Source organism: Passer domesticus, chromosome Z (assembly GCF_036417665.1).
Source record: "Passer domesticus isolate bPasDom1 chromosome Z, bPasDom1.hap1, whole genome shotgun sequence".
Classification (NCBI taxonomy): Eukaryota; Metazoa; Chordata; class Aves; order Passeriformes; family Passeridae; genus Passer; species Passer domesticus.
This window is the reverse complement of record NC_087512.1, coordinates 79,524,874-79,535,005: the sequence shown is the minus strand read 5'-3', so window position 1 is coordinate 79,535,005 and position 10,132 is coordinate 79,524,874. Positions and strand designations below refer to the sequence as shown.

The 10,132-nt window shown below is 52.9% G+C and overlaps 1 long non-coding RNA gene across 1 annotated transcript; it reads left to right on the top strand.

Moving 5' to 3' along the window:
* Positions 1–4,607: 4,607 nt before the first annotated feature.
* Positions 4,608–6,813, top strand: LOC135290535 (uncharacterized). The gene is made up of 3 exons (XR_010353300.1): positions 4,608–4,871; positions 4,968–5,139; positions 5,332–6,813. It is a non-coding gene; the product is annotated as an uncharacterized LOC135290535 (long non-coding RNA).
* Positions 6,814–10,132: the final 3,319 nt, after the last annotated feature.

The following is a 10,132-nucleotide window of genomic DNA, read 5'->3' as shown; positions in this document are numbered from 1 at the left end:
ATGGGACCAAAAGTTGTCAGATCCTTTGCTAATTCTAGAATGGGTGTTCCTGTCTTACCAAATTACTAAAACCATTGCTACAGACCCTGAAGTTATGTCACATCTAATAATGAAAGCCAGATCCTGGGTTTTATACCTTTTAGGGAAGATATTTTTCTGTTATATTTATATCTGATATCTCTGTTTATTTAGAATGGTTAATTCAACAATCTGAAGTTTTTCAATATGCGTTAATAAGTTTTTTAGGGCGAATTTCTGTTCATTATCCAAAGTATAAATTATTGCATTGCTCTTCAAAAGTAATTCAGAAGCCCTTAAGAAGCCATAGTCCCCTCAATGCTCTGTATTTATAGATGGGTCCGGGAAATCCTGTAAATCAGTAATTACGTGGGAAAAGTCCTAACAGAGATGACTGGGAGTCAGACATGGAGATTATTGCAGGATCACCACAAATCACAGAGCTTGCTGCAGCTGTTCCTGCCTTTTCTAAGTTTTCATTTTCTTTTAATTTAGTTACAGATTCCTTTTATGTTGCAGCTATCATGGAAAGAGCAAAAGATTCTCTCCTTTAATTCATTGCTAATTAAAAGCTGTATAATTTGCTTTAAAAGGTAATCTTCCTTTTCTCCTCAAGAAAGCAGCCCCACTTTGTGACACATACTTGTTTACACACCACCTTACCCAGGATTCATAACCGAAGGGAATGCCCACAGAGACCAAATAGCAATGCCACTCCAAACCACCCTACCAAATTTCTTTGACCAAGCTCATTTAAGTCAGTCATTTTTCTATCAAAATGCTCTTTCATTAATAAGATTATTCAATCCAAATAAAGATCAAGCTCACATGATTGTTAGCTCCTGTCCTAATTGCCAGGTGCAGTCAGTCCTATCAGTGAGAAGTGAGGTCCATCCCCGAGGAATAAATAGTTTTCAAATCTGGCAGTCAGACTTAACTCACTCAGTCCTTTGGAAAGTTTAAATATATACATGTCTCAATTGGCACCTTTTCAGGAGCAATATTTGCCACTGCACACAATGGTGAAAAATCTAGAGATAGCATTAAACACTTCCTGCAAGCCTTTTCATCCCTAGGTATCCGCCAGGAAGTAAAAACAGATCATGGATGTGGGTCTGTATCTCAAAAAGTACAATTCTTCAATCTCTGGGGTGTTAAACATGTTATAGGCATGCCCCAGTCCTCCACTGGTCAATCCGTAATTGAAAGAGCACACAGATCCCTAAAAGATCTATTAGAAAAAACAAAAAAGGGGGATGGAGACTCTGTCAACAGTAGAGAGATTATCTAAAGCAATGTGTGTTTTTAATGTTCTTAGCAACTCTTTTATGAAACCCCTCCCACTAGTTTACAGCGCTTCATTAACACAACTTAATCTAAATTGAAGGAAAGACATCCTATGCTAATTAAGGTCTCTGGGCCCTTCCCACTAATTACATAGAGCAGGGGATACCATGTATCCTCCACAGGTGCTGGACCCCAGGGAATACCAGTGAGGAAAATCCAACCTTATCTGCAGCCCCCACCAGAGAATGCCCCACCGACAGAAGCCCAATGACAACAGAAGAAAGAAAAAAGAAGACAAAGACATTTCCACGAAGAAACCATCTTAAGACAGGCATGAAGTTGACTCAGGTATCCTTGCTCACTTGCTACTGGTTTTTTGGCTTCCACACGGGTAGTCCCCCAGCTGAAATAAAATGTGTGGATGATTTTAGCTAACATCACCAAGCAGGAAACAATGAGTCTGTCAGTGGCCAGCCCTACCAACCCCTTTTCTACCTGCTTGGTGGGGTTGCCCACAGATTTGTGAGGATTTTGGCAGTGGATGAAGGCAACTGGGGGAAAATATCCAAGCAAGCCCAGCAGTTCCCTGAGTTCCAGTAAAGCTGGGCAATGAAACCACAGATTTTTGATGGCCCAACTCACTGTGTAAATCCTAAAATTCAGAACAATTCCCTGGAGGAGAGGTCAAAAGAGGAACAGCTCCAGGGCACTGCTGGCTGATGGATGTCTCTGAGTCACCCAGCTGTGGGTGCTGCTGTGCTTCTGTAACACCCACAGAAGTGCAGAACTACTGAAAAACCCTGCAGGCCTCTGGCTGAATTAGCCTGGCAGAACTTCACCCTGTCCCAGCACAGAACAGGCTTCACCTGCTCCTGCAGTTCCCTCTGCCTGTGCTGAGAGACAGCAGGAAAACAAATTCATTCCTATCAACAATTAGAGTTTTTGCAAACCATAGCTGTCAGTATTTCTGTGTTTGTCTTAATGAGAAGGGTAGAGAGTAGCTTTGTGGTTTAATGGAGAGTGAAGTGGTGTCAGAATTCAGTTTATTTCCATTTTACTCTTTGATTGCATTTTTCCTGTCATATTTCTGACAACCATGGACATCTTCTTGGAAGTGCTCAGAATCCAGGGTTTGTGGCTCTGCAGTAGCCAAGTGCGCCCTGTGAACCTGTTTGCCTCAAAGTAAGCAAAGTTCAAGGCAAAAGTATGTTCACAGCAAAGGTGTAAGCTCTCGGCTACTTTTAGAGTAAGAAAACATACCAAACTCAAACCTGCTTGCTGCATTCTCTCACAGATTCTCTCATTTTCTCTTCTTTAGTGGTAAGCATTAAAGTAAACCACGTGCTTTGGAAATGCAGCTGAAATATACTGTTAGTATTTTGCTTAATGTAGCTTTTGCATGAGCTCAAAGTACTCAGTTGTTACTTGCTTTATAGCATTCTTGTAATTGTGAGACTGGAAAAAAACCACAGGAATTTCTCGCATCAACATGAAGTATGTAGGAGAGCATTACAAAGAGTCTTTGGAAATATTAATGTTTAGATTTTTGTATAACTTTATTAAATGTATAGTTTGAAATAAATGTTACCAAGCAGACTGTCAGTTCAATTACAGCAATTGCTTTTCAGTCAGCTGGACAAGCATTCACACACACATCTGCAATACCCTCCTTGTCTGTTACTCCATCTGGGTGAACTCCTTGCAGTTCCAGAGTTGTAGTGTAACGTAAGAAAATAATCAGGCGCTGCATCAGGGTTTAAAAGGTCGGGTGGTCCCAGCTGTTGTTGCTGCCTGGGCACAGGGACCCGTCCCCCACCGGCTCCTCCGGGGCCGCTCCCGCTCTGCAGGGCTGGGCTCAGGTTGGGGACAGCTGTGGCCCATCTGGATGCTGGTCTGTGATGTTCCAGCTTCCTCCTGCATGCTGGAGCCTGTGGGGACGCTGGCAGGAGTCCTCTCCTGGGAGCTGGAGCTGCTGGAGCTGCTGGAGCTGCTGATGCTGCTGGAGCTGCTGATGCTGCTGGAGCTGCTGGAGCTGCTGAAGCTGCTGGAGCTGCTGGAGCTGCTGATGCTGCTGGAGCTGCTGGAGCTGCTGGAGCTGCTGGAGCTGGCGCTGTTGTCCTCTCTGGTGTCGTGGGAGAGCAGCTGTCTGGCCTCCTTGCTGCACCGGCCCACAATGACATTGATGAGCCCACGAACCAGGGGTGCTGTGTGTTCCTCCAGGAAGTTCTGCAGCCTCAGGACCAGGATGGCCGCATCCGGGCCGTGGAGGCAGAGCTCATGCAGGATGGAGCTCTCTGCAACCTCTGCCCGCCACCACCGCTCCCGGAATATTCCCTGCAGCCTCCGGCGCAGCCAGGGCCGCATCAGCTCCAGGACACACCGTCGTTGACGGAAGACTCGTGCCCACACCTCCGGCAGGAGGCCACCCACAGACTCTGGCCCTGAAGGCCCCTGCTCAGCTGGGGACAGCATCCCCTGTGGAGAAGGTGCAGGGGACACCGCAGGGCCATGGGGGCTGTTCTCGTCCAGGTGATCAGGAGCTCTCCCTGGCTGGCTCCCGGTCTCTGCCGACTCCGCAGGGGAGGTGATGACAAACTGTACATAGTCCTGTTCACCCTGCTCAGAAAACCTGACTGTCTCTATTGGTGTCCTGCAGAGAGGGCACGAGGGATTTGTTGTGGCCCACCGCAGGATGCAGCCCAGGCAGAACCGGTGGCAACAGGGCAGAGCTGAAGCTGCATCATCCCAAGTGTCCTGGCAGATGGGGCAGTTGTTGTCTGCCCCTGTGGCCATTCCGGTGCCCTGCAGCACACTGGGGACAGCTCAAGACCAGGAGGTGCTCCCCCTCACTGGCATCACACGCTGCAGGAGGGAGAGGCCCTGTGCCAAGGAAAGGAATAAAAGCCAGGAAATGCCCGGGCCCCTGGGGAAGGACACCTTCCTGTCTCACTCAGCCCTGTCACCTGCCCCACAGCCACCGCAGGGACAACAGGGGTGTCACCCTCGGTGCTGCACCTGCCGTGCCTGGCTGCCCCAAGCAGGCACCACAGGAGCAGTGGCTCTGGGAGCTGCTGACAGCAGCCCCCAACACGCCACCCAGCACTGGGAAAGGCCTGGCTTCACCCTCCAGACCGTGCAGTCTGGAGCAGAAGTCAAGGTTTGGGCGACTGTCCCAGGCTCTGCTGGTGCCCAAGTGTCATCGGCAGTGGAGGTGATGTCACAATCTGCCACTTGTGATGTCACCCTGTAATGTCACAACGGGATGGTTCCCCCCCCCCCCGCCGCTGCAGGTGCACATTGTCAGGAGCAAAAAGAAGATACTCTTTATTTTCAACTTTTACGTTTCCCTGTTACTGTCCTTTGGCTACCCGTGTCTCATCCCTGCTCCTGACGCATTGCTGAGCTGTCCCACGAGCAGGACTGTGGTGGGAGCAGTCGGCATGGCTGGATGACATGTCACTGCCTTTTCCTGCACAATGACAGGATTTGGAGGATTTGGGTGGTCAGCCCTGGGTGAGAGGAAGGATCACCTCCAGCCATAGACATTGAACCCACTGGACCCAGCTGTGAGAGGAAGCCCCGGCCAGGCCCTTGGGACACCCCCAAGGGTGGGGGAACTTTTTATCGTGGTCCCCATGCTGACAACCTGATGTGTTGTCCAGGGCTCCAAGGAGGCTTCTTCAGGCCAGGCAGAGCTCGGGAGGGCCCTTGTGGCACTGGAAGCAGGTGAGGCAACTGGGAGCTGCCAGCAGAAGCCAGGAGTGATGTTGATTCCCCATTGGAACGGTGATAAGTTGTCCTTCCCACCCACTCTACCTTTGGCATCTGCTTCAGGTGTGTGACTGCAGCAGGATTTCCTGTGGGAAGAGGCATGGCTGACACGGCCCTGGGGGACACAGCTGAGGCCCCCAGCACAGGGCTGCCACCCACAGTGGGGCACAAGGGGAAGGGGAGAGACCCCAGAATGGGGAGAAACCATGTGAGGGAAATGACAATGCGTTTTCTTTTTTTTTTTTCTGACTAAAGGGCTGCAGGAGCCCTACAGCTGCTGCCATTGGGGCAGTCTCTTGCTGGAAGGAGAAGACTGATAGAAGATGGGGACCCTCCTCTTGGAGGGGTTCCAGGGCCACCCAGGCAAGCAGTTTCTGCTGTGTCCAGGAGGGGAGGAACTGCAGATACTGCCCTGGGCACAGGGACCTGCTGCCACTGGCTACTGCAGCTCTCCTGGGGCTGGTCCCACTCTGCAGGGTTGGACACAGATCAGGGACAGCTGGGACACCCAGGGGAGACTGATGTCTAATGTACCAGCTTCATCCTCCACACTGGAGCCTGCAGGGCTGGTGGTGCCAATCCTCTCCCAGAAACTGCTCGCTTCGGAGCTGCTGGAGCTGAGCCTGGCTCTGGTCACAGGACTGTTGTTGACCAGAGCACAGCAGCCTCTTGGCCTTCTCACTCTCTGGCAACCCCAACACTGCTGATGCTGTGGGTCAGAGGTGCTGTGTCCTTGTCCAGAAGAGGCTGCAGTGTCTGGAGGAAGACAACCAGACCACAGAGGTGCAGGATGCAGCTCCCTGTCCTCCGCCAGCCACCACCAATCCCAGTAGATTCCCTCCAGCTTGTGTCACGGGCAGAATTGCTCAGGGTCCAGGAGAAATAAGGAACTACCACTTTCTTGTTTGAAACTGCTGCATTTCTGTATTGCTCTCCCTTGGTCACCTTTGTCACATATCCATGGCACTGTGTCTCACTCCTGATATATTGCCAAGGTCTCCAGGGAGCAGGAATGCCTGGGAGCAGCCAGCATGGGCTGTCTGCAGATGGGTGACCCTTCTGCCCCTCACTGCCCTGGCCTGGGAAATGCTGGCATTCAAGGACCTGGGGGATGGGTGGCCCACCCTGGGAGAGAGTCTCCCCACCATGGCTTGTGTCCCTGCTGCAGGGAGAAGTAGAAAGGAAGGGTTTGCTCCAACACCATCCACTCCTGCTGGCATTTGCCCACAGTCTGTTTCTGCTTTCCAAGTCTCCATGTTCCTGGAAATTGGTGCCTGGTGTTCCTCAAAAGTACCAACAACAGAATCTGGCCACACAGCAGCAGGAATGGGCTGGAGTTGCTGACTCTCCAGTGCGGGGTACAACTCCTGGAAAACCCAGCATCCATTAGCACATTTGGCCCTAGAATCTCAAATTCCTTCTTGCCTCCGGCTGTCGTCATCATTTGGAGTCATGAGCACTTCAGGCACTTCTTTCTCCCTGGGAAGAGCACTCCCAGCCCCAGGCCTGGCTGCTGGGAGCCCACGGTGCTCTGTGCCTGCCCCACATGGCTCTGCCCAGGAACATCTCCTCAGGTGACAGTCCCTGGTCTCCATTCATGCAGCTTCTGCTCTGCCTCGCTGGGAGAGGCCATCACCTCCAGCCATTGTAGGCCAGTCCCTGCACAAAAGATTCCCCTTCTTGTTTTTAAAGTCAGAGTTTGTTCCCTCTGCAGCCCCACTGCATTCAGGGCACTTGGCACCAGGTTTTGGGGCTGTGTGACTGTTCTGCCTTGCTTGCCCAGTGAAACGGATCCCCTTGGTGCTGGCCAGCAGAAGTGGGGCTCCAAGCCAAATAAAGATTTCCCTTTCCTATTTCTTTTGGCCTCCGTTTTTTCACTGTACAATGACAAGGCCAGGCATCCACCCTGGAACGACAAGGTCACATTTCACAGGACACCATCCTGCTCCCTGCCCGGGGGTGGGAGATGCTGGAGCTGTGCCTGGGGTTGTCCATGTGGCCCCTGTGACCTCACTGGTGACACCAGCTCTGGGAAGCTCTGGTGTAACAAGGGGTAACTGTGACCTCACTCGTGATGTTGGTCCTTCCAAACTCTGATGTCACAAAGGGCCAATTGTGCTGCAACTGTGACATCAGCCCGCAAACCTCTGCCATCCCAAGGGATTCCATCCCGGCCAGTGTGACCTCACTGCAGATGCCGGTTCCTTGGAGCTCTGGCGTCACAGAGGCCAGCGGTGCTGTCCCTGCTGATGCCGGCTCTGCAAAGCTCTGGCACACCACCAGGGGTTCCCCAGCGACCCGCCGTGCCCTCAGCGGCTCGGCAGAGCTCGGCTGTGACAAGGGCTCCCCGGGAGCATTGTGACCTCAGGGCCGCTGCCGCTCCCTCGCTCCCCGCTGGGCTATAAAAGCGGGCGCGCCGCCCGCCCCCGCGGCAGCATGGCCCGCTACCGCCGGCGCTCCCGCAGGAGCCGCAGCCGCAGCCGCAGCCGCAGCCGCAGCCGGCGCCGCCGCTCCCGGTACCGCCGGGGCGTGCGCAGGAGCCGCCGGGCCTCCCGCCGCTCCCGGTACCGCCGGAGCCGCCGCTCCAGCCGCAGACGCCGCCGCCGCCGCTGAGCCGAGCGCGGGGCTCGGCCTCGCACGGCGCGAGGAGCGCGCGGAGCGCGGCTGTGCCGCGGGGCTGCCCATGCCAATAAAGGCCAGCAAACCGTACCCGCCTCTGCCAGTCCCTGCCTCTGCTCCGTGTCCCGGCTGTCCCTGTGTGTCACACCCTGGCTATCCCTGCGTGTCTCCAGGTGGGACCTTGCCCCAAGTCCCTGTCCGTGTCAAATCACTCTTGCAGAGTTGGCAGGGCCGAGAATCTCCAAGTGAATGGAACACGGAATGAGGTTCTCAGACAGCTCTCAACTCATCATATCTAAAGTGCGTGGTGACACCACCACAGATCTGTGCTGTCTGTTCCAACGTCTGACAACACTTCTCGGTGAAGAAACTTCTTGCTCACCAAATCTAAATGTTAATCCAAAGCTACCAATCCCACCACCATGCCAAGCCCCAAGTGCCACATTTACACCCTGTGCTGCAAACCGCCCCTGGAGAACTCCGCTCCACAATGAGCCGCTCACAAACGGGTCACCGAGAAGTCACCGGGAAATAAAAAGATGCTTCAGAGGCTTGTGACGATTGCAGGGGGGTCAGGAGCCCAGGTGCTGATTTCCTCAGTTCTCCCCAAAACACCAAATTATAGCAATAGGAGTAGGCAGATCCATCAGGCCAACGCCTGACTCTGAGGTTGGTGTCAATGGAAAAACTTGGGGTTTGTTCACCACAGAATGATCTACTCAACACCTGATCCTCTGACACCTGATGGGAGGCACCTTTCTCCCTGAGGGAAAAGAGTCCAGCACAGGAGCCAGCAGGGCTCACTGACAGAGCTTTAAACTGGCTTGGGAGGGGAAAGGGTCAAAACCTGCCTTGGCAAATATAAGACCTGGCATGGTGTGCCAGAAACTAAACAAACAAGCAGGAATGGGTCCCTCAATCTGCTTCGGGGCTGTTGGCTACAATGTGCCCCACCTGAAATGTTTCTTCCTCCATGTGCTCAGCCTGAGGCACAAACCAGAGGAGCTCCAGCCTCTCCTCCAGTCCCAGAGATCTGACATCCTCGGCAGCAGTGAAAGCCAGAGCTGCTGGGATGAGTCCTGTGAATGCAGAGCCCTGGTGGACACTCCCAGGCTGCTCAGGAGGTCAGCAGGGCAGGAGAGGCAGAGGGGAGGGTCGGTGTGGAACCCAGGGTTCCAGTGGCTGCAGCTCCCAGCTGGCAGTGGCACAGCGCAGGGCCCATGGACAAGAAGCAAGGAACAAAGAGATGAGGTGGATGTCACCGTGGGAGTCCCCTCCCTAAGGGACAGAGCTCAGCTCGCCAGGTGAGGCCAGTGAGGGGCCACGAGGCTGGCTGAGGGCTTGAGCCACCTCTGAGACAAGCTGGACAATCCCAAGAGGTGCCCCGAGCCTTTGCTGAGCCTGGGGTTCCCTGGATCTGCTCCCCAGCTGCCTCTCACCTGCACTGGCAAGGCAGAGAGATGCTTCTGAGCCAAACCAACACAGAGACAAACACTGAATGCAGAGCAGAACTGGCAAATATCCCTGCACTTGCATTATGCCATCATTTAGGTGTGTTTCTTTGTCTTAAATTCTGTTCTGATAATTCCTAAGATCAAGGTCTTATCAACTGAAAAATAGAGGGGAAAATGGAACATTATCTCTTTAAGCCCAAAAAGTGGAATATTATCTTTTTAAGCCCAAAAAATACTGCATGCTGATTTTCTGAAGTGCCACAGGGGTCATTGCAGTTTCAAATGTGTTTCTCTGAAAGGTCCATTAGGGATCAGATTTACCACAATGAGAATTCTGATTTTCAGAAACAATTTTCCCCCCATTTAATTAGGGACTCTTTTCATTGCTCTCTTACCCCATCTCAGACCTGTTGTGCACGTGCCAGCTCCCGAGGGATGTTGGCAGGAGCTGGGCAAGGTTTTCCCTCCATCCATTATTATTGTTCTTCCCAGCAGCCTGTGCCTGCAGCCTCTGCAGAAACGCTGCCAACTTCCCACTGCAAACACCACACACCCACACAGGGCAGCAGCTGTGCAGGGACCAGCAGTCCAACAGCTGCAGGAAACTCCCACTTTTCATGTGACTGTCGCTTTCTCCCCACAATCTAAACTTTATCATGCCCTGAGGGACAAGGGTTCCTCCTCTCCCCAAAGCTCCCGTGTGCAGTCCAGCACAGCCACAACCTCTGCCCCAGAGCTCTGGCCTGCCCTGATTTAGAGCTTCTCTGAACACGGATTGTTGCCCCGCGGGTGATTTTCAAGCTGCATTTGGCTTTGAAGTCAGCTCTGCTTTGTGTGGGCTGTTGGACAGGAACCTTTAGAGATCAGTGCCTGCAGGGCTTGTCCTTCATTTCTGTGGTGGCAGAGCTGCATTTGCCAGCGACTCCAGTGGCACCAAGGCCAGCTGAGGCCTTGCAGCTTTGGCCATCAGACCCTTCTTCAGT